The sequence below is a fragment of the Marmota flaviventris genome, chromosome 12 (genome assembly GCF_047511675.1).
Source record: "Marmota flaviventris isolate mMarFla1 chromosome 12, mMarFla1.hap1, whole genome shotgun sequence".
Lineage (NCBI taxonomy): Eukaryota > Metazoa > Chordata > Mammalia > Rodentia > Sciuridae > Marmota > Marmota flaviventris.
The window spans coordinates 12,182,434-12,204,625 of NC_092509.1; positions in this window are offsets into that span (position 1 = coordinate 12,182,434).

Below are 22,192 nucleotides of genomic sequence, written 5' to 3' on the forward strand. Positions count from 1 at the left end.
AGAGTGTCTAGAACATTTTTCCAGGTAAAAGGATGTGAAGAATAACAGGAATGTGAGCTTCCATGTCCACACGGCACATCAAGTGTGCTGAACCCTCCTGGTTCCTTCAACCCAGGAAACACTGCCCAAATTCATAGTTTGTATCCATTTGCTTTCGTAATGACTCACTGTGGTCACACCCATGGCGAATGTTAACAGTCCTTGCGCCCACCTGGCCTGTTTATCTTCCTCCAATCGGGGTTCCATCCCAGCTGCTGACCTGGTGATTCCAAGGCTCACCCCTGGTCTCTGGGCTCCAGAGGACGCCCTTGACCTGTCGTAGGTGGCACAAGGAGGTGTATTCCTCTAGTCTCATGCCTCTGGCTCCTGTTGCTGGCCGCTCTCTCTTCCCACCTTCTGAAGTCACCCCTCTTCCCTGTCTAAACTGACCTCATTCAGTGTAGTGCTTACAAGGGCCATCAGCAGGCCCATAAACACATGCTCTAAATCCACCCTCAGGGCTCTACGTCCCACAGCCTCCTCTACACCTCCGCTTAGAGACCTAATATAAAATTCAAATTTGCACGTTTTCCTCACCAAATCGCTTCTCTCAAAGTCATTCCCACGTTGTCAACGGCAATCGCACACTGCCAGTTTCTTGGGCCAAATTCTTGGACTCATTCTTGAAATCTTCTTTTCCTCTCAAATATCACAGCCAGCCGCGGCAGGTCCCGCGAGCGCTGAGTTTGGAACCCGTCCCCTTCGCACCCACTTCTCACTTCCTCCTCTGCCGCCGTCATGCTGAGCAGCTGCCTGTGGTCTCGCCTGTCTCCTGTGAGAGCAGCCAGCCTGGCCTCCTCCTCCACCTTGCTCGCCCTCCTCCTGCCCCACTCCAGTCCATTCTCTGTGCCCCAGCCACGAGATCCTGTCCAAAGGTTACTGGGACTCTAGACCCCTGCAGGCCCTCCAGCCTTCAGCCCCACTGGAGGCCAGGTGCAGGCCCAGGCCCGGCCCGCAGTGACTAGGCCCAAGCCTTCCTTTCCAGCTTCACTCCTGCCTGGCTTCTCCTTCTCCCACTTCCGTTCCTCAGACACCAAACACATGCCCTCAGAGCCTCAGCATCCACTGCTTCTGCCCGCATCTGTCTGATGCCTCGCCTCCTCCAGGTACCTGCTGGAATACCCACTCTGCAGAGGTCCTCCAGGGCCACCCACGGCCAGCAGCAGCTCCAGGGCCTGCGTTTCAGAGGCCTTTTCATGGTGCTGTTCGGTGTTTGCTGGATTTTAATTGAATGAACAAACGAGAATGAAGTGTTTTCTGCCTCAAAGTCTTACAGTGGAGTGGGGAGCGAGTCCTGCTCTCCTTCTACTAATTAGGAATTTTGTTTCAAAGTAACATAAACAAGCGAGTGCCAATTTACACGAGCAGAGGAGTCTGTCACAGGATTGGGACTGCATCATGAAGCTGATGTCAGGACGCAGGTGGTTCCCAGGGAGAGACTGAGCAGGAGCGCAGGAGCTGCCACCTCCTCCATGTTCAGCTCTGCTCCGCTCTCCCCATGCCTCGCCCACAGCTCTGCCCTGTGACAACTCCTCCCGCCCCACAGCCTCACAGGGTGGGGACCGCTGGCCTGCAGATCCCATGCAAGCCCAGTGGCCTGCAGAGAAGCCCACCTCTTTCTCAAGCCCAGGCCTCTTGGGAAAGGACTCCTGCTTGGCCAGTTGGCTCTTGGTGCCTCCAGTGGCCAGAGAACAGTGTGCCATTCTGTCCTAGAAAGGGACCCTGGAAGCCACTGCAGTCAGTGGGGGCTGTGTAAGAGTTCTTGGCAGACATCCTTGGGAGAGGTCTGCGACCTGTTTGAACAATAGCACCAAGCAGCATGTCCTGTGGGGCACGTGTTCTTCCCCTAAAGATGTCAAACTCTTTCTCTGTCCCTATCTGTCCTTAGAACGGAGAACTTGTTTTAGGCGGAGGTGTCCTCAGAACTCTATCTGTGGCCATCACTCTGAAGGGGCTTCTCTTACTACAAAGTGCCAAAAGCAGAAAAGGAATGCTCCATTGACTTCAAGATAACAAGATAAGCAGCTGTTTGTCTTTTCTTAAAAAAAAAAAAAAGAAAAGAAAAAAGAAACTTCAGGGCAGCAAATTTCAAGCAGCCTGATGTTTAGAAGGGATGGGCGCAGCCCCTTGAGGGATCTGCACTTGAAAGTCAGTTTGTGCTGCCTCCTCCTCGCTAATCCCACGTTCAGCTCCTTCCACCTTGAAGAGGTCTTGTGCCTCTTCAAGTAACAGTGACTTTGGCTGGCTTTTCCTGGGAGCTAATCCGAAGCCCCAGACACAGGGAAGAGAGCCTCCAGAGGACCCGGACAGAAGGAAGGAAACCCATTTGCCATGACGTGGGCTGAGCTAGTGAGGTCTGATCTTGGGCAAATGTGGGAACCTTGTAATGAGGGTGATTTCCTGCTGCTTTTTATGTTTGTGGGAAGTAAGCTTTTCCTGTGGCTGCCTCCTGATTGCCAACATCTCCTGTGGTGTGGGAACAAGAATCCCCCATGGTCCCCAGTTTTGAAGCAGAGAGCTCCTAAACTGCCTCAAACCTCCTCATGTGGAGGACGGAGGCCAAGGAAATCACAACTGACCCATTCTGTGGCTGCACACCACCTCACTAATTCTATATACGTAAGTCACCTGGCTTCTGTTTCTGTAAATTGAGGCTCCTGCTGTGGGACCAGGGAGCAGCACCTTGCTGCCCTCCCTAGTTTGATCAAATTGCATAAAATTCCTTTTCCCCTTTTCCATGATTTGCCTAATTCTCAGGTGGGTGGGCAGCCCAGTGTGACCAGGCAGGCTCCCTGGCTTGGCTGCTGGTAACAGAACTGACTTCCTGGCCAGACTACCAGGTGACAGTTCCACTGCCAAGGCTTCAGTTCCTGTGGTCAGCTGAGATCCAAGCACACTAACTGGAAGATTCCATGAATCGGCAATTCACAGGCTCCGAGTTGCTCACCACCTGAGGAGGTTGCTGACATCCCAGCCACCCTGTTCCATCCACCTAGTGTGGTCATCACTTGGTACAGCATCTCCACACTGTTTACTGCCTACTGGCCACTCAGAGGTCATCTTCTTGTAGGTCAGCTGCAGGGCCCTGTGGTGCTTGTGTTCCAGCAACCCCTGTTTTACCTGGTAATATCCCTGGCCTGCAGGCATCATGGTGCTGGAAATCCAGGGGTGCCAGAGAAGCATAGAGTGCCCTTGTTAAACGAAAAGATAGAAGTTCTTGACTTAATAAAGAAAATTTCCTGTGCCGAGGTTGCCAAGACCTACAGTAAGAACGAACCCATGAAATTGAGAAGAGGGAAAAGAAACTTTGGGTAAGTTTGGCTGCCACCCTGAAGCAGCACAAGTTGGTGCCACCACGTGGGTAAGGACATGGTGAGAGTGGGAGGGCACTGAATATGTGTGGTGGTCAGGGACAGAAAAGATGTCCCAGCTAATGGCAATGCTGAGGCTGTAGGAAGGCTTCAGCATAGGACATCCTTGCATAAGTGCTGCTGTCCCGTGCTGCCAGCACTGGCGCCTGTCCTGGGTGTTTTGTCTGATGGGGGGACAGTGCAGTGGAGCCTCGTCATTTCAGTCTGTAGTGCCTTAATGGCACCCGATGTGGAGCAGTATTTTTGTGCCCATTCATGCACTGTGTATCTCCTTTGATAGTGTCTGTTCAGATGTTTTGTTTTCTAATCACTGAGATTTAAGAATTCCTTGTATATTTTTCATATCAGCCCTTTGTGCAATATGTACTTCAAGTTTTTTTCCCCCAGTGTGGCTTAACTTTACTTTCTCTTATCAGTGTTTTTTTGCAAATATTTTTGCAGAAGTTTTTGTTGTTGTTGTTTGGTACCAGGGATTGAACTTAGGGGCATTCAACCACTGACCACTGAGCCCCATCCCCAGCCCTATTTTGTATTTTATTTAGAGATAGGGTCTCACTGAGTTGCTAAGCACCTCAATGTTGCTGACGCTGATTTTGAACTTGCAATTCTTTCGCCACAGCCTCCTGAGCTATTGGGATTACAGGCGCGCGCCACCATGCCTGGCAGAAGTTTTTAATTTTGAAGAAGTTCAGCTTATTAATTATTTCTTTCGGGGATCAGGTCTTTAACATTGACGTAGTTCCCTGGCTGCCAAGCTAACCCGCTAATCCCTGCTGAGAAGCAGTGGCCCGGGCAGGCTGGAGAATAGGCAACAAACAGCAGCCTCAGCTGCTTGGAGCCCATCATGCTGGCACAGGCCTGAGGTGCAGTGAGCCAGGGCCCAGGCGAGCCAAGGTGCTCTGACCTGTGGTGCTCAGGCCGTCCTGCCAGCCTGGTGTGGATACGTGCAGCTCAGAGCCCTGAGCATCCTCCATCCACAGACCTCAGCCTCCTGGGAAGCTGGGATTACGGGCAATCTGTAAGGAAATGGAAGTGGAGCAGAGCTGAATGGAAGTTCTTGAGGGGTAACCAATAGCATTAGTGCTTCTCCAAATGCTCGTTAGCCTCCATGTGGTACAACCACATTGACTCTAGTGCTAGATGAACCCCTAGACCAGCACACTCAGGGGCAAACCCTGCCAGGTTTCCTTCTTGCCCCTGTAAGAATTCTGTTTCCATAAATCCTACGCCTTTCACTCTTGCCTTCCATTGTCCCATTGATTTTACTCTTTGGATATGTAAGACAAGAACCTGGAAGGAAGTTGGTGGTGAGCAGCTGTGGTCTGTGCAGCACTGGAGGGCAGAACCTGCCATTTAGAGCTGCATCACTGAGACCAGCAACACGGCCCTCAGTGGCCCTGGAGAAGAGTCTGGCTTTGCCAGCTGCGGCCTACCGGTAGGCATCCCATGTTGTGCTTAGCTGCTAACACTAAAAAGGCTTTCTGGCCTGTAGAGGCCTGCAGCATGTGCAGACCCCACCAACAGAAGCAGAGGATGGAGTACTCCGGTTCCAATGTTGCATATGAACATCATCTGTTTTCCTCTGTCTTCTGTTTCATCCTGTGCCATCTTCTAGGAGTTTATAGTTTTCTGTGTTTTACACCTAAGTGTAAATTCTTAGTCCAATTTTTCTAATTTAAATACATTGAGAAAACCATCCATTTTCTCTAAATCTTCAAATTTATACATATTTTCTATTAAAGTATTAGTTTATTTTATTATTATAATTTTTTTAAATGGAGCCTTCTACAGATTGGCCTCAACTCCTGACTCAAGCAGTCCCTCTCATCAGCCTCCTGAGGGCTGCAGATGCCCACGGCATGTGGCTGTAATAGTCTCTTACATGTTTAGTTTCTGTTTTCTGTAATGGTGTCTTCAATTGTAAAACACTATTGTCCCTTTATCTTATTTTTCAGGAATAGCTATGCCAAAAATATGCCTGTGTTGCTGGTGTTCCAGAGAGCCTGCTTTTGGTCTATTGGTTAAGTCCTTTCTCTGGTTTGTTGTTTGCTGGGTTTTCTGTGTGACAGTTTTTTTCCCCTTACTAATTCTATTCCCTTACCTTTTTTTTTTTTTTTTCTGGCTCTTAGAAGTAAATGTTTGGTTTCTTTCTCTATAATACACTTTGGTTTTTTTTAAAAAAAAAAAAAACAAGACTAAACAAACCATTCCATGTCTCACCTTGAATCATGCATAAATTTTGCCATATGATGCTCTCAGGACCATTCATTTTGGCTTACAATTTCAGTTTTGATTTTCATCTTAGAAGAAGAGTGAGTTAGAACACTTAAATTTTTTTCTAAGGGATAGATAGGTAGTTTTTGTTGTCATTTTGTTAATTTATGTTATATTATGATCAAAGAATGTGTCAGATTGTCTCTGATTTTTGAAATATATAACTTATCATGGATTAACACATGGACAGCTTTTATGTATAATTCATAGTTATTTGGGAAAATTGCATTGTTTTGTTTGATATTTTGGTAAACAAAATCATATGTGTGTGTGTATAGGTATGTACACGTATATACAAAGACACACAAAAAATGTACATCTGTGTGTATGTGTTTGAGTGTATATGTAAGCTTGTGGGTATGTATTAGAACTTGCTAACTTTTTAAATAATTATTTTTAGTTGTAGTTGGACACAATATCTTTATTTCACTTATTTATTTTTATGTGGTGCTGAGGATCGAACTCATGCTCTCGCACGTGCTAAGCAAGTGCTCTACCGCTGAGCCACAATCCCAGCCCCTTGCTAACTTAATCATATCCTTACTTTAGTCCAATTTCTAGGAAAGGAAATTTTAAGAATCCCATTATGATCATGAACCTGCCAGATTTTCTTTGTGATGCTATCCGTAATTGCTGTCTATTTTGTTTTCTAAGTTGTACTGGCAAACGATCAAGATTCATTACTTTTAAACCTTCATCAATGAATGCAATTCAACTCAAATGAAATTAGCTTTTTGGTTCCATTTAATCCTTGTTCTTTTAATTACATTTTGTCTGTTTATTATTATAGGTACTTTCTATTCTTATAATTTATGTCATATATTTCCTCCCATTTCTATATCTATCTATCTATCTATATATATATATATCTATATATATCTATATCTATATCTATCTATCTATATATATATATATATATATATATATATATATATATATATATATATTTGGCTATGTTTTTTAAAATACCTTTTACAAATAGAATCTATCTGGACTTTGATTTTCCCCCCAATTTTTCATATGCAAATCTAATTTCTTCATATTAATTTTATTCCTGACATGCTTTGCCTTTTCTCATATCATTTTTTCCACTTAGCACGTCCTTTCTTATGTCTTTTTGTTCCTCTCACCCATGAAGGTTTTATTTAGTTGTGACTTCTTGTGTCATGCTGCTGGCCTGGCCCCATGTCATGCTGCTGGCCCAGCCCCACCTGAGCTGCGGTTGGGAAGACAGGTCATGCCTGATCCCCTCCACTGCGCACACACACATTTAGATGTGATGATCCTCCTTTGCTAACACACCACCATCCATCCTGCAGATTATGAGACATCACAGTGGCAGCATCTAAGTTGGCTCATCATCCCATCCATCCACCCCCTTCCCCTGCTTCCACGAGATCCTCAGGGTTGTTCGTATCAGAATGTGATTGATTTGTTTTCATCTGATGATTGATCATTATTTGAACTCAGTTTTGGCTGTCCATGATTGCTCCCTATGTTTCACAACTTCCTCTTTCTTGGAAACCTTCATTTGACTAGAATGCACTTTCTCGTAACTTAACAGAGGACCTGTGCTTAGCAGGCATTAGTCTCCACGTGTGACACCATCTCTATTTCATCCTCACAGTCAAGTAGTAACATAATGGGTTGTAGAATTCTAAGTCCAAGGTCTTTTGCTGTGGATCTTTGGGCTGACCTCTCCCGCCACACGATGAGGATCTGGTGTGGCCTAACTGCCCAATTCTGCAGCTGCAATGGCACCACTTCCTGTCTTCAGCGTTCAGGGCACCCTGCTTCTCTTCATTATCCAGATGGTTTTTGTGCGTCCACTTTTTCCCCTCATGCTCCACGTTCTTTGGAGAAAGGTGAATCCCTCCCAGTGCTGCCCACCGCAGAGCATTAGGATCTTAGTTGGCCAAGCCCATCTGCATGATGCGTACCTATAGATCCCTTGGTTCAGGGTGGTCACATGCCTTAGAGGTGGGAGGTCACCATGCCATGTGACCAGCATTTTCCTTTCCTGATTGGTGAGGCTCTGTCAGTCACTTCCAAATGATCTGGCCACATGAAAGTGACCGTAGACAGTGGACCCGATCTTGAAAGTCATAAAATGTAGCAAAGTGTGTCTTCATGCATAGGGGTGTCTTCCTGCAGCCCCATGGGTTGAGCTACGCTCACCTGTTCCTCTGTGATATTACCCCTTGCCCTGTTTGGGATAGAATGTTCCGTGGAAATGCCCTTTGTGTGTCCCCTTCTCTTACTGTGCCCTTGGGTGTGGCCTACCCAGGTGTCAGTCAACCTGCTGACAGCAGACATCATGAAATTAGACTCAGCCCCTTGAAACCTGACCCCTTGCCTCATATGAATTGCTTCTCCTCAATAAAAGGGGTCAGCGCTCTCTCTCTCTCTCTCTCTCTCTCTCTTTGTGGACCCTTAAGGTCAGAGGAGCCCTCATAGGACCCCCCAAAAAAAAGGTATCTCTGTCTCTTGTGTGGTGATTCTATGCAGCCCAGTTCCCCTGGAGTGACCCTGAGTGTTTTTATCCCCGGGAATGCGACATTAGAGAATCATACAGGTGAATCTCAGGATTGCTGGCTGTAGAACTCTTTCTTTGTAAACAAAGACCATAGATCCAGCTGGGACTGGCAGATGTGTATGGGCCCATCCCAGGGAAGGTCTAACTGCACACAGAGCAGAACAGAGATGGAAGGGATGTGGGTCTTTGATGACATCACTGAGCTCCTCATCAACAGCTCCAAAGCTGCCCGCACATTAGGCTTTCCCACACCCAGTGCACCCCTTGCTTCCCATCATCGATATGGCTTCCTATTGCTTTTCAGTAGAAAAAGTAAACAACATGTTCCAATAAAGTAACATGTTTTCTTCTCTCTGGAAGTTTTAGAAATATATCTTTGTGCTTAGAGTATGAAATGCCATCCCATGGTGATTAGATTTCCTCCTTCCATCCGGCTGGAACTCTGTGACTCTTTATTCTTGTGATTCACTCATTGATTCATTCATTGCCCAAGGGTTTGCAAAACACTATGTGCCAGGTATTTTATAATGGGCCAGGGGATCAGCAGTACATATGAACAAGATCTAACAACATCCACATCCTCTTGGAGGGACAGTACATATAAATATACAGTATAGAACACATGCTGCGATTTCAGGTATCCCTAATTACAGTCAAAATAAAGTGTGGGCGTGAGCTGGGTGAATAGGGAGCATGTCGGCTTTATTTTATCATTTGAACCACTCGTAAGAGGCCAAGAACCTTGCCTGTGCTCCTAACCAAGGACAGAGCATGTCCTCACCTGAGCCCCATCTGCACTCCACCCTGCACCTGGAGTCTCCTTTTTCTTTTTCCAAAAATTATCAATAGTCATCTATAAGGTCTAAGAAGCCCCAGTCCATATCCTTCAGAAGCAGCTTAGGAGGGCTCTTCACACCAGCTGTGGCTTTGCTGTCCTGCCGGGAAGGGCTTTCTTTCCAGGACTAGACTTCAGCCATGATGGCCTTCTCTCCCATAACTGTCTGGCAGGATTTGGCAAAATCCCAACAGGGGTGTTTCATGGGCCCACAGAATCATCTGGGGCTGTGTTGGTCCCTGGGATGTAGGCTTTGAAGACAGGTACCAACTTCGTGCAACATTGTTCCAGGGAGATGCTGATACAAGAGGAAGTGCAGAAAATCAATGGGCATTTCTGCGGGTGTCTAAAGCCAGTGTCAAGAGGTGGTTTCCAATTAAGTCCCTTTTTAATGACTTCTCTATTTGAATGCATGGGGTGCCCAGCAGTGCACATCAGGGCTTGGCCTTAACTTACACTAGAGCAGATGAGAAGCCACAGTCTTGGTGCAGGACTCTGAGCCGTCACCAAAGTGTCTCCCAGGAGGGATTGAGGGCTCTGTCCCAGGGCTGGAGCAGAGCGTTGGTTTGGGACTGGGTTGTCCAATTAACTCAATTAACATTTGAGTTAATTCAGCAAACATTTATCAATGCTGCCTGTAGCAGCCATGACTTGAAGCACTGGGGACAGAGGAGGGGACACACAGCCAAACCCTGCAGCTGTGCAGCTCACATTCCAGTGGCTCGAGGAAGATAATAAGGAAAGGACATCACATAAGTGGGGTGATGACTGTGGAGAAAGGGCACTGGAGAAGGACACTCAGAAAAGTTGACACTGAAGAGGGGTCAGTTCAGCAAGATCCAGCGGAAGTGAGGGACTTCCCCATCAGGTGTCTGGAGGAAGGCTGCCTAGATGTGGGAAGAGCCAGGGTCTGGCCCTGTGCTGGGGGCATGTTGGAGCTTCCAAAGGCAGCACAGAAGTCAGCATGGCTTCAGATCAGCAAGGCACAACGGGGCAGAGACAGCAGGGCTTTGAACAGTGGTGAGGTCTGCGCCGTCTATCTGGACCAAGAGGGAAGCTGTTGAGGAATTCCGAGCAGGGGAGTCACATCTGACTCAAATTCAATGGGATTACACTGAATGCTGAGTTGGAAATGGACTCCAACCACTGGGGGCAAGGGTGAGGTTAGGGTGGTTTGGGTGGTGGTGGGGTTGGTTACAGAAGTAGTAACAGGTGGAGCTGGTGGGACTTGCTAGTGGTTTGGATGTGGGGATAAGAATGGCTGGGATGTTAACCTGAGCCACTCAGAGGATGAAGTGGCTAATGGTTGAGAGGGAAGGACTATGAGAAGAGTAGATTTTATGGTAGAGGGGATGATGGTGGTGGTGGTGATGGTGATGGTGATGGTGATGATGATGATGATGGTGGTGGTGATGATGATGATGGTGGTGGTGATAATGATGGTGGTGATGATGATGGTGGTGGTGACTGTGGTGGTGGTGATGGTGATAATTTGGACCTGCCTGTCCTGAGATGCCCATTAGGCCCTCATGCTCATGTGGAGACCACTAAACTTTGGGCTGGAGGTGCAATGTTGGAATGTCTGATTAGACATTTAATATGCCAGCTGTCTACTTGGTCACACCTACTCAGCTCACAAGGGAAATGTGGGTTTCTCTTTGCTCAGGCTCTGAAATCTGCACACACGCCTCCACTACCCCAGGCACCTTCAGGCCTAGGGCTCAGCTTTTCTATGACAAGAAGAGTTGGCAAGCTCCCTGTTCCGAGAGTATTTTTGTCTTTTCTCGGGGCCGTTTGCTCTCCACTTCCTGTGTCCAGGGATGAGCATCTCATCAATGTCTTTTCAGGTAGAACCATATATGGATCCTTATTTAGTTATTTGATTTGCATCAGCAGCAGATACAATGGCAGCTTTTCTGTCCTGGCTTTACATGGCAACGTTTAATTGCAAACCAGTGGAAACATGGACTTCTCAGTTTAGAAAGGAACATGCATGGGGCGGGGGTGGGGGGATGCTGAGTTGAAGGAGCATGAACATTTCCCAGGCTTAAGAATATGCCTGAGAAAGAAACTGTTGCCCAACTGTGAAAGAAATCTCGGAGTTTAAGGATTACCTTCCTTTGCTGATATTCTAAAAAGTGAAAGGGCTACATCGAGGTAATTAGCAGGTTCAGCTGCAGGGTAATTCCAGAATCAGTACCTCCTGACTTTGGGGTTGACTCCTTCTCCAGTTTCAAATGGAAAATTCCGGCTGGCACAGCAGCCCGTGTACCTCTCGTGGGGGCCAATGTGAGCCCAGGCTGCTGCATGTCAGAGCACACACCCGCAACTGCTCATCAAAACAAGGAAATCGCATCAAATTTGCATAAAGTTAAGTCAATTTTCCAAGTAGACAGCTGGCATATTAAAAGAAGTGTATCAGTAGAAATGTCAAATGAGTGTTTTTGATTGTCACAAAAAGGTTGGAAGACATTTAGAAAGATGCTCTGGTGACAGGATGCTGCTTGAAGCAGCCACGTGTCCTCATCATTACACTGGAAAAAATGTCAAGCTTTGATTGCCTCCAACATTCAAAGAACCTGCACAGAGATGTCCAAAGCAATGAGAATAGGTACAGACGTGGACTCATTGAAAGGAAGTGGTCAATGCACGGGGAGCGTTCAGGGTGGGGGTGTACTGAGAACTCCTGTCACAGGATCCACAACGTGCTACTAAAGCTGTTTTCCCAACAGCAGAGTGAGTTGGGTCTTGTCTAGTGCAGATCTGTAAAATTAAGAGTGGTCATTAGGAGAGCATGCAAATCATGACCATCGAACAACACCATCAACATGGTGCCCTTCTTTTGGGTAATGGTGAGAAAATGTGAAGACTGTGTTTGAGTGGTGAATTTGATGTGTTTTAATCGGACAGGGCCACAAGGAGCCCAGTGATTTGGTTAAACATTATTCTGGGTGTGTCTGTATAGGTGTCTGGCATGAAAGTCACATTTAAGTGGGGAGACTGAGTAAAGTAGACCAGCCTCCATCATGGGAGTGGCCTCATTCTATCTACTGAAGGTCTTCATTGGACAAAAGACCCACCTCCTCTTCTCTCAAGAAAGAGAATTCTCCAGCACGCTGAACTTCACCCTCCACCTGGAGCACAGTTACGCTGGTTTGGTTTTGTTTCTGGTGCTGGGGAGCAAACCCAGAAGAACACTCAGCCACTGAACCATATCCCTAGTCCTTTTAGTTCTTCATTTTGGGCCAGGATTTTGCTGAGTTGTTTGGGGCCTTGCTAAGTTGTTGAGCTGTTCTCAACCTTACGATCCTCCTGCCTCAGCCTCCCGAGTCTCTGAGATTACAGGTGGGCACCACTGTTCCCTGCCGGTCCTGCTGGTTTGGATCTGCTAGCCTCCTATTAATGCTGGAAAACCTTGTCAAATATAGATTTTGGCACTGAGTGGTTCCAGAGGAACAGAATCTTAAGGATGGATGTTTTGAGTTAGTTCTAGGGTTTCTGAGTTTGACTCCCTACATTTAGCAATATTTTCTGGTGAGAAAGAGAGCACTGATATTCTATGGAATGATCTGGCAGTAGATATACACAAAATATCACCACTCTATGCTTCTAATTGATAACGTATAAGAAGCAAGGATCTGGCTGTCCATGTATATGATACTTTTGAAAAGTTTTCTCAGACTTTCAATATCACTGAACAAAGTGGGGAGAGAGGGAGGAGCTCAGAGCTTCCCTCTCCTAGGTCTAGTGCTGAGTGACTGGGAAGCTGCTATGTCTGTCCTGAAAGAGGCACTTATCTCCTGCAGCTACATGGCTGAGATAGCAGAGACCAACCCAGAATCTCCTTTGGAAGTAGATGGGTGACAGCAAAAGTGGAAACCCAGCCACCCCGGTCACTGCCCGCATGGGTTTGCAAACAAAGTAGCCACGGCACAAGGATGGAGAGGATGCTTGAGCACAGCAATAAGAATTCCACTCACCAAGTCCACCTGGCCACTACTGCTGCCCAGTCTGCCAGCAGCAGGGACCAACTATGACCCTGCCCTGCAATATGACACCACTTCCCTGAGGTGATCCACTGGCTCCCTGGTGACAGGTGTTTTATATTGAGCCACTTTTATCATGGAAAGGGCAAAGTTTTGTTCTTACTGGAAGAGACACTTATTTGGGACACAGACTTGCCTTTCCTCCACCCTGCTGGTTCCTTCCCAGCTCCCATCTGCAGAGTGACAGAATGCCTGGCCATCATCATGCCACCCACACAGCATTGCCTCTGAGTGGGAAACTCATTCCTGCAAGTGGCTGCTGCCATGGCCCCCGGCTGTTGGGTCTGGTCTTACCAAGATGCCCTCAGCCTGGAGCAGTTGGCTTGATGGAATGGTGGGGTAGCCTTCCGAAGGCTGTCACGGTGCAGCACATGGGTGCCAAGGTGACATGTGGTGGACTTGTAAGGGGTATTTTATGTGTCAACTTGCAGGATGTTTGGGGACAAGTTTAACCTTTTTAAAAATCAGTGAATTTTAGATACGCAGATTACGTCCATGGTGTGAGTGTGGCTCACTCAATCAGTTACAGGCCTGGGTAGATCCCAAGGCTGACTTCCCCAAGGACAAGAGAGTTCTCCAGACAGCTGGTCTTCAGACTCAAGGGAGAACTTCAGCTCTGAAGGTTTGGGGTTTGCCAGCATCCATAAGAGGATGAGCCAATTCCTTATAACAAAACTCTTTGTATTTATATTCATATATCATCCTAAAATATATATATATATTTACATATGTATAAACATAAAGAGATTTATTATATGATATATGTGTTTCTCTAAAGAACCTAATGAAAGTGTCTTCCACAAACTCAAATTTTGGTTTGTTTTATTATTTCAATGATGATCTGAAACTTAAACTAAATTAGCAATACAGGAATGACAATGTCTTGGAGATTCTAGAAGGCACATATGGCAAAAGTGCTGAAGGACCACAGGTTACATGTTCCTTGGACATCATGCTTCATTCACACAGATTTCATCCTCTGCCTTCAAAGGGACCAGCAGAATTGTTTTGGAAGCACTGAAGATTTTGTGAAAGGGAAAAGGCTGCCATAGCCCATTGATTTCTTCTGTCCCCTAGCAGTAATTCAAGAGAGAGTTATTTGAGGGAAAAAAAGAAAGAAAGAAAGAAAATCTACATTGATTTTAGTTCAGTTTAATCATCCCCATTTTAGCCAGAGTTTGTCCCAAATGATTTTTGGCTGTTTTCCAAACCCAAAGCCACCTTCCATGAATAATGATCGTCAACACAGACAATATTGAAAATTAATGCTCTAAATTCTAAAATCCATTTTAAAAGCAGAGTTCTGAAAGTCCTTCAAGCAATTGCAGTAGGATTGAGGTGAACAAGTGACCTCCAGGATGATGAGAAGAGCAGAACTTACTTGCGTCTATGTCATACTAGGTTTTGTGTCATGTCGACACTTAGCCATGACATGTGTGCATATGTATATGTCACATCTGCTGCTGGTGTAGTGAAATCAGACCTGAGCTTCTAGGGTGGTCGTAGAAATGGCAGAGGAAGAATGTGTGCACATCCACATCCTGGCGGGCATGAAGCAGTAAGGTCCCAGGGCAGTAGTGTGTGACTGTGACCCTCAGGCCCAGTGCCCTGGGCCAGGACATTTAATCTTGCAAAGAGATTGTGAGTGGGTTTTCAGTAATGGAGATTTTTCATGTGCCACAGTGGTTATAAGCTCTTTCTCCTAGCAGCCACTGGACTTCCAGACCATATCCTCTGGAGAGAGGGGTGAAGCCTATTGAAAGAGGGCATCAGACACAGGTGCAGAAATAGATGAGGACACAGAAGTGCCGTGAACCACAGTCAACTCAGAGCTTGTGGATCTCGACTTGCAGAATTGCACAAAAACTCCCAGGAATCTCTGTAATGGATTATCATTTTTGATAGTGTCCTAAGAGTGATCAGATGTGGTGGGCTGGTGCAGATTAAAGTGGACAGGAATGGGATCAGAAAAGGATCCTAGAATTAGGAGAAGAAGAGGAGGAGGGCCAGGGCAGAACCCTTTTCCTGGATACTCTGGGCTGAGTGTTTTGCCAGTACCTAAGAGCCAAGTGGGTTGTATCTTACAGTAGTGTGATTTGCATAGGTGTGTGTGTATGTGTGTGTGTGTGTGTGTGTATCTCCATGCATGTGTTTATATCCTTAAATTAATTATGCTGATCATTTCCAACTCATCCTATTTTCCTTGTCTTTATAAGGTCCAGAATTTTAATTGGTCTGATTGAATGTTGCAGGATCTGAGGAAAGGCCTCCTTTCCCAATGCATACTCTGTACCCTTAGAAACTCCGGGACTCTTTGATATTGCTTAACACACCACCAGCATTGACAGAGCCATTGAACACTGTGAGAGTCAGAAACGAACGAAAGGCAAGGTCCCTAACTAATGGAGGCTACCATCTGGGGGATGAGGTAAACCAACGTAGAACGCAGGGGCCTCTGTCTATCCCATGTACCTGCAGTAAGTGTATCACAAAAGTATGTTTTCTGAACCTCAAACTGGGACAGATCTTCTAACAATAGGAGCACCCTTTTTGAGGACAATAGAACAGGATGTTTGAAGTCAAAACCAGCTCAGAATATCCAGAGCACGGGGTTGCTCCACATACTGTCTGGGCTGAAAAATGAGGCTTGAAGAAAGGCTGATGCTAGAGGCCGAAAGAGATAAGCTGGGAGGAAATGAGAAGCCTCGCCTGCCGACCTGTGATGGAGGACCCAGTGCTGGCCTGGAAAAGGGAACTGGCAGGAACGGGAAGTCCTAATACGGCTTGGACCGCTGTTCGCATTCTATTCTTGACAGTCTTCTCCAGCGATGGCTTCTTTCTCCCATTTTCCCATTGTCCATTTATCCGACACACACTTTTTTCCTGAGCGGCACCTAGGCAGGTGTTTATTAGGAACTGGGGGCACAACGAAAGCCAAGCAACCTACACCTCCCCATTTCTAGTTGAGCGAGGGGGCAGGCATTATTTAAATACTCCTGTAAATTAATATGTACTAAGGCCCTGAGGAGGGCTATGGAGGCCGGAGCCCACAGGGCTGTACAGGAAGGGCCTGTACTACTCTGCCAAGGGTGAGAAAAGGCTCCTGGAGGGAGGGAGTCTGAGCAGGAGGTGCTGGAGGGTGAGGGAGGTGGGCAGTAGACAGGCCCTCCAGGCAGAGGTGGAGCCTTCCCACTGTGAGGGCGATGAGGTGGGTGAGGGTAGCACTCTCTGGGCTCCAGGGCAGTGCGTGGAGGGCGAGAGGCCCCAGAGGGTAGGAAGGCCCACTGTTCCCACTCTACCCTCCAGACAGGCTCCGCCCTCCTACTTCCCACCTTGGCAGCCAGTGCCCTTCCTGCAGTAGCTACTGCTCCTCCTGCTGCATTTCCTGGCTGATTCCTATTCCTATTTTGAACTAGTTTGGCTTCTAATCTAAGAAGCCTTATCTGCCATTTCTCTGATGCTCTGTCTCCTTCTTCCCCGACCTGACTTGGAAATCCCTCCTGCAGGCTTCTACTGAGTCTTTTGCATACAGCGATCATGGCCCACATGACTCCTGCTACGGCTGTTTGCTTGTTTATTATGCTATGGGCTCCCCAAGGGCAGAAGATTTCTCTTATTTGAACCTAGCACACAGCATGCACTCAGTGTTTATTACATTTTACAATAAACATGCCTCTAAATATGCTCAATATTTCAGGGCTCTTGAAGGTTTGTGAAGAATATATCATTCTCCTGCCAAAAAAAAAAAAAAACGCAAAGCATATTTTAAATAAAGTAATATTTAAAATTAATGAATTAAATTTTCACTTACTGATTTGAGAAATAAGCTATAGGAACACGCATGCAGAACACACTCTGTTTGGAAGCAGCAATTGGCTAGCTTAGCTTGCAACACAATACTCATTTTGATGAACTTATTCATTGAAGTTTTATTATGAATAGAAAATAAAGAGCACTTCACTGAATTCAGGTAATGAGTAAATTGCTTCTGACACCAGATGTGGTGTACCGACTGGCTGCTGTTGTTATCCTTCCCCCAGAACTGACATCAATCAAAAAATGCATAAAGAACCAACCAGCCAAAATGAAGCCACAGCACGATCCTGTCCACCCCCATTGCTTTCCCTTAAAACTCACCCAGAAATCAAAGGAAAGCCAGATTTTTTAAGAAAAAAAAATCCTTGCCTAATGAATTTCCAAAGACATGTTGGTAAATGTGTTAGCTTTAATAAAAGTTCATGACCGCTTTAAAAAGAAAAATAAATAAACATTTATGAAATTGTATATCAGAAAGCTACATCCAGGTAGGATATGGCAGGCTTTAGTAAATGAATACTAGTTGCAACAACTAGAAAACCCAGGTAAATAACCTATTTAAAGGTATCAGAGAGCTGTGGAGGAGACCATCATTATGTGAATCTACATTGTAGAGGAAGAAAATGTATGTGAGATGAACTGATGGTCACCAACAGTTTTTTGTTGGTCTGTTTTTGTTTTTGTTTTGTTAAACCAGGGAGCATCTCCAATTCTAAGTGCAAAGCAAAAGACGGAAAACGGCCCTGGTGGAGGGGCTTTGGCCAGGACCAGTGAAATCAGCCAAGGTGTCAATGGCTGAGAAAGCTAGAGAACAATTTGTGAACTTGAAAACGGGAGGAGTAGGAAGATTTTGGTCCAAGGGTGCACGGCTTCAGATGGTGTTATGGTGTGGATGTGAGGAGTCCCCCAAAAGCTCATGTGTGAGACAATGCAAGAAGGTTCAGAGACATGATTGGGTTGTGAGAGCCTCAACCCAATCAGTGCATCAATCTCTTGATGAGATTATCTGAGTGGCAGCTGAAGGTGCGTGGGGTGTGGTTTAAGGAGGGGGCACTGAGGTGTGGCTACGGGGGTGTGTATTTCTATCTAGCAGTGGAGTCACTCTGCTTCCTGATGGTCATGTGAGCTGCTTCCCGCCCCCCCCCCCCTCGCCACACTCTGCCTCACCTCAATCCCTGAGGAATGGAGCTGGCCTTCTATGGACTTAAGACCTCTGAAACCGTGAGCCCTCAAACAAACTTTTCCTCCTCTACAATTGGTGACTACCGTTAATAAGGGATCCTGAGCTTGAAAGTGGCTCACAGAGAAAAATCTTTAATGGTTTTATTACCAAGAAATGAGTGTTTGAGGTACCGGAGATGTTAATTAGCTTTATTTAATCAATGCATGGTGTAGCCACATATCAGATCATGACATTGCAGACGTAAATCTATACAATTTTTATTTATAAATTATACCTTAATAAAGCCTGAGAAGAGTCTTTTAGGAGACTATAGTGACATCAGAAAGTATTACAATGAAAATGTTTTTAATTGACTGAATTTTATTTTTAGAGGAAACTTAGATTTACATTATATGTTAGAGGAAAGGCCAGTCCAGAAGTTACCAAATACCTTCCTCTTGTCACACAAGCACAGTCCCTCCCCACCAGCACCGTTCCACACCATGTGGGCATTTATTACAACTGATGAAGATGTATCCTCATGTCGTTATCGAAGCCCACAGCTTGCAGTGAGGTTTCCTCTGTGAATAGTACCCTACTCAACTATTGAGGGACATCTTGGTGATGATGGATAAAGTTGCTATAAATATTTGCAGACTTTTTTTTGTGGACCCATATTTTCAAGGCATGTGGGTAAATATCAAGAAGTGTGATTGCTGGATGTGTTCTAAGAGTTTGATGCATTTTATAAGAAAATTCCAAACTGTTTTCCAAAGTGGCTCTTGCATGCTGCACTCCATCAGCCCAGAATGTAGTTTCCTGTGGTTCAGAATCCAAGACCTTGTTCTAGAGCGTCCTGGATGGGCAGGAGTGCACGCAGGTGTGGGTCAGGGCCAGGATGAGCCAGGATACACTGACCTATCACTCCATGGTGCCCTGACCTGCCAGGCACAGATGAGGGTCCACACAGTGCTACAGCTGCCAAACACACCTCCTCCTCCAGCAACCTCATCCGCTGACTTCAGCCACCTGGGAAGTTGGGGTTACAGCTAGCGACCAGAAAACAGTGGTGGGGCAGTCCTGAATGGAAGTTCAGACTCTATGGTCAACCAATAATGAAAGTACTTTTTTCAAGTCCTGGTTAACTTAAATTTAGACCAATAGTATTGACCCAAGGGCTATATAAACTCCGTAGACTAGCACACTCAAGAGGAACCTCTCTTGGGCTTTCTCTTCCCTGTGGGCAGGGAGTTCTCTTTCTATTCACCTTTTAATAAATCATACTCTTAGACCCTCATCCTTGTTTGTGGATTTCAGTCTGAAATAAGAAGTTGGTGAGCTGCTGGGCTGCAACACTAGGGGGCACAGCCCGCCATTCAGAAATGCAAGCTGTTTGTGGACTGCAGAGGCCTGCAACTTACACAGACCCTACCTGCCAGCAGAAGAGAAGAAATTCCAGTTTTCAGTTCTACGTCCTGCCAGAATTTACTGTTTCAGTGTTGGGGATTTTACCTATTCTAGTATGTAGGGAGTGGCTTATTTTTGCAGTTTTAATATGATATGGTGCATGTTTTCATGCTTATTTGCCATATGTATATTTTTAGTGATATGATAGTGGTAATTGGCAATTTTTTTATTGAATTGTTCATTTTCTTATTGTTGAGTTTCAAGAGTTCTGATTTTGGATACCAGTTTTTGTACTATCTTTTGATAAAATGTTCTGTCAGTCTGTGGCTTGTCATCCCATTGTCTTGCCAGTGTTTTTCAGGGCAGAATGTTTTAAATCTAATGAAGTCCAACTTATCAATTTTTCCTTTCATCAATCATGCCTTTGATCCTGTATATAAAATGTCACCAACAAACCCAAGGTTATCTAGATTCTCTCCTGTTTTTTTCCCCTTCTCTCCTTTCTTTCTTTTCTTTTTTTTTTTTTTTTTTTTTTTGTACTGGGAATTGAAGCAGAGGGCACTCTACCACTGAGCTACATCTCCAGATCTTTACTTTTTTTTTTTTTTAGACAGGCCCTCATGAAATTGCTGACATCTTGAACTCGCGCTTCGCCTGCCTCAGCCTCCCAAGTCCCTGCCTGGGATTATGAGTGTGTGTTATCATGCCCACTTATCCTGTTTATTTTCTAAGGATTTTGTGGGCTTATTTTTTGCATTTAGGCCAATGGTCCATTCTGAGTTAGTTTTTGTGAAGAATGTGAGCTGTCTAGATTTTTTTTTTTGACATGCGGATTTCTAGTTATTCTAGCACCATTTGAAAAGAAATGTGTACATTTTCTTCATTGAATTTCTTTGCTTATTTATCCAAGATCAGTTGACTATGCCAGTTCATTGGTGACCTATTGTGTTCCATTGGGCTCTGTGTGTTCTTTTACCAACACCAGTGTCTGGATTACCATGGTTATATGAAGTCTTGAAGTCATGTTATGTCAGGCCTCAGAATGTTTTTCTCTTTAATATTGTGTTGGGTATTCTGGGTCCTTTGCCTTTTCATGTAATTTTTCTATTTTTTATTTTGAATTAACTCATGTTGTACATATTTATGGGGCAGAGTGTGGCCTTTTAATACATATGTGCAATGTGTAATGGTCAGGTCAGGCTAACTGGCATATCCATCACTGGCTTATCATCTCTTTGAATTGGGAACACTCATAATCCCCTCTATCAGCTATTTTGAAATATTCAGTTAATTATTCTACTATGCTACAAAATATTACAAGTTTTTCTTCCTATGTGGAATCTACACATGACTGGGATTACATTAAATCCATAAATTTAATGTAGCTGAGTCTTCCTGTCCATGAATATGGGATAGCTTTTCATTTAGTTCTCCCTTGGTTTCTTTCATTAGAATTTTGTAGTTTTCCATATATATTATACATATTTTATTAGATTTATACTTAGATATTTAACTTTTGAGGAGTGCTCATGTAAACAGTATTTTTTCCTTTATTTTGAATTCCATTTGGAGAATCAGTTGATTTTTGTACTTTAATGTTTTTTTAGATCCTACTTTAATTGCCTATTAGTTCCACCTCCCCCTTTTTTTTCTGGTCATCCTTTGTGATTTTGTTAATAAACAACCAATGTTATTTGCAAACAATGACAATTTAGCTTTCTTTTTAATTCTTCTTTCTTGGTGTACTTGATTCCCTTTCTTGTGTAATTCCACAAACTAGGACTTCCAGTGTGATGTTGGAAAGGACTAGTGAGGAGCGACATCTGTTTAGTCAGATTCTACCTCCTGTGGTCAAAGACCCAAAGGCTATTTTGATACAAGGTTTCAGACATTCAGTCCATAGTTGGTGGAGGAGGGCAGAACATCATGGCAGAAGGTGTGGCAGAGGAGAGCAGCTCAGGACATGGCAACTAGGAGGCAGAGAGCTCTGTTAACCAGGGACAAAATATAAACCCCAAAGGTACACCCCCCAATGACCCACCTCCTCCAGCCACACCTGTCTGCCTATAGTTACTGGCCAGTGAATCCATACCTGGATTAATCCACTGATTAAGTTACAACTCTCATAATCTAATCATTTTGCCTCTGAAGATTCTTGCATTGTCTCACATATAAGCTTTTGGGGGAACACCACTTATTCAAACCATAAACTTTGCCTATTTCTGATCTTGGCAGGAAAATGCCCAGTTTCTCACACAACCGTGAAGTTAGCATTGTGTTAGCTGTAGGATTTTATAATTTCTTTTCATCAAGCTGAGGAAGTTCTCGTCTATTCCAGTTTGCTGAGGAACATATATTTATATTTAATATAAAAATGGTACATGAGGTAGTTGTGTGATTTGAATCTGATTATTTTGTGAAGAAAAAAAAAGTATTTTTGCCTTGGAAAAAAGGAGGCCATATCTAATTCAAAGCAGGCACCTTTGGTGGGATAACTGGTATCTTTCTTCACACATTCCCATATTTTCTAAATTTGGACCAATGGACAATAACTTTATGAAAGGTGATTAGTTAATCTGGAAAGAAGGGCGGGTGAACAGGGAAACACAAAACCGACCAGAAGCTAAAGAGAAGGGGCATCTCCAAAGAGAAAACGGACGGGGTACTGGCCTCATCAGTGAGAAGATGCGCCCTTTGAGGACAGGT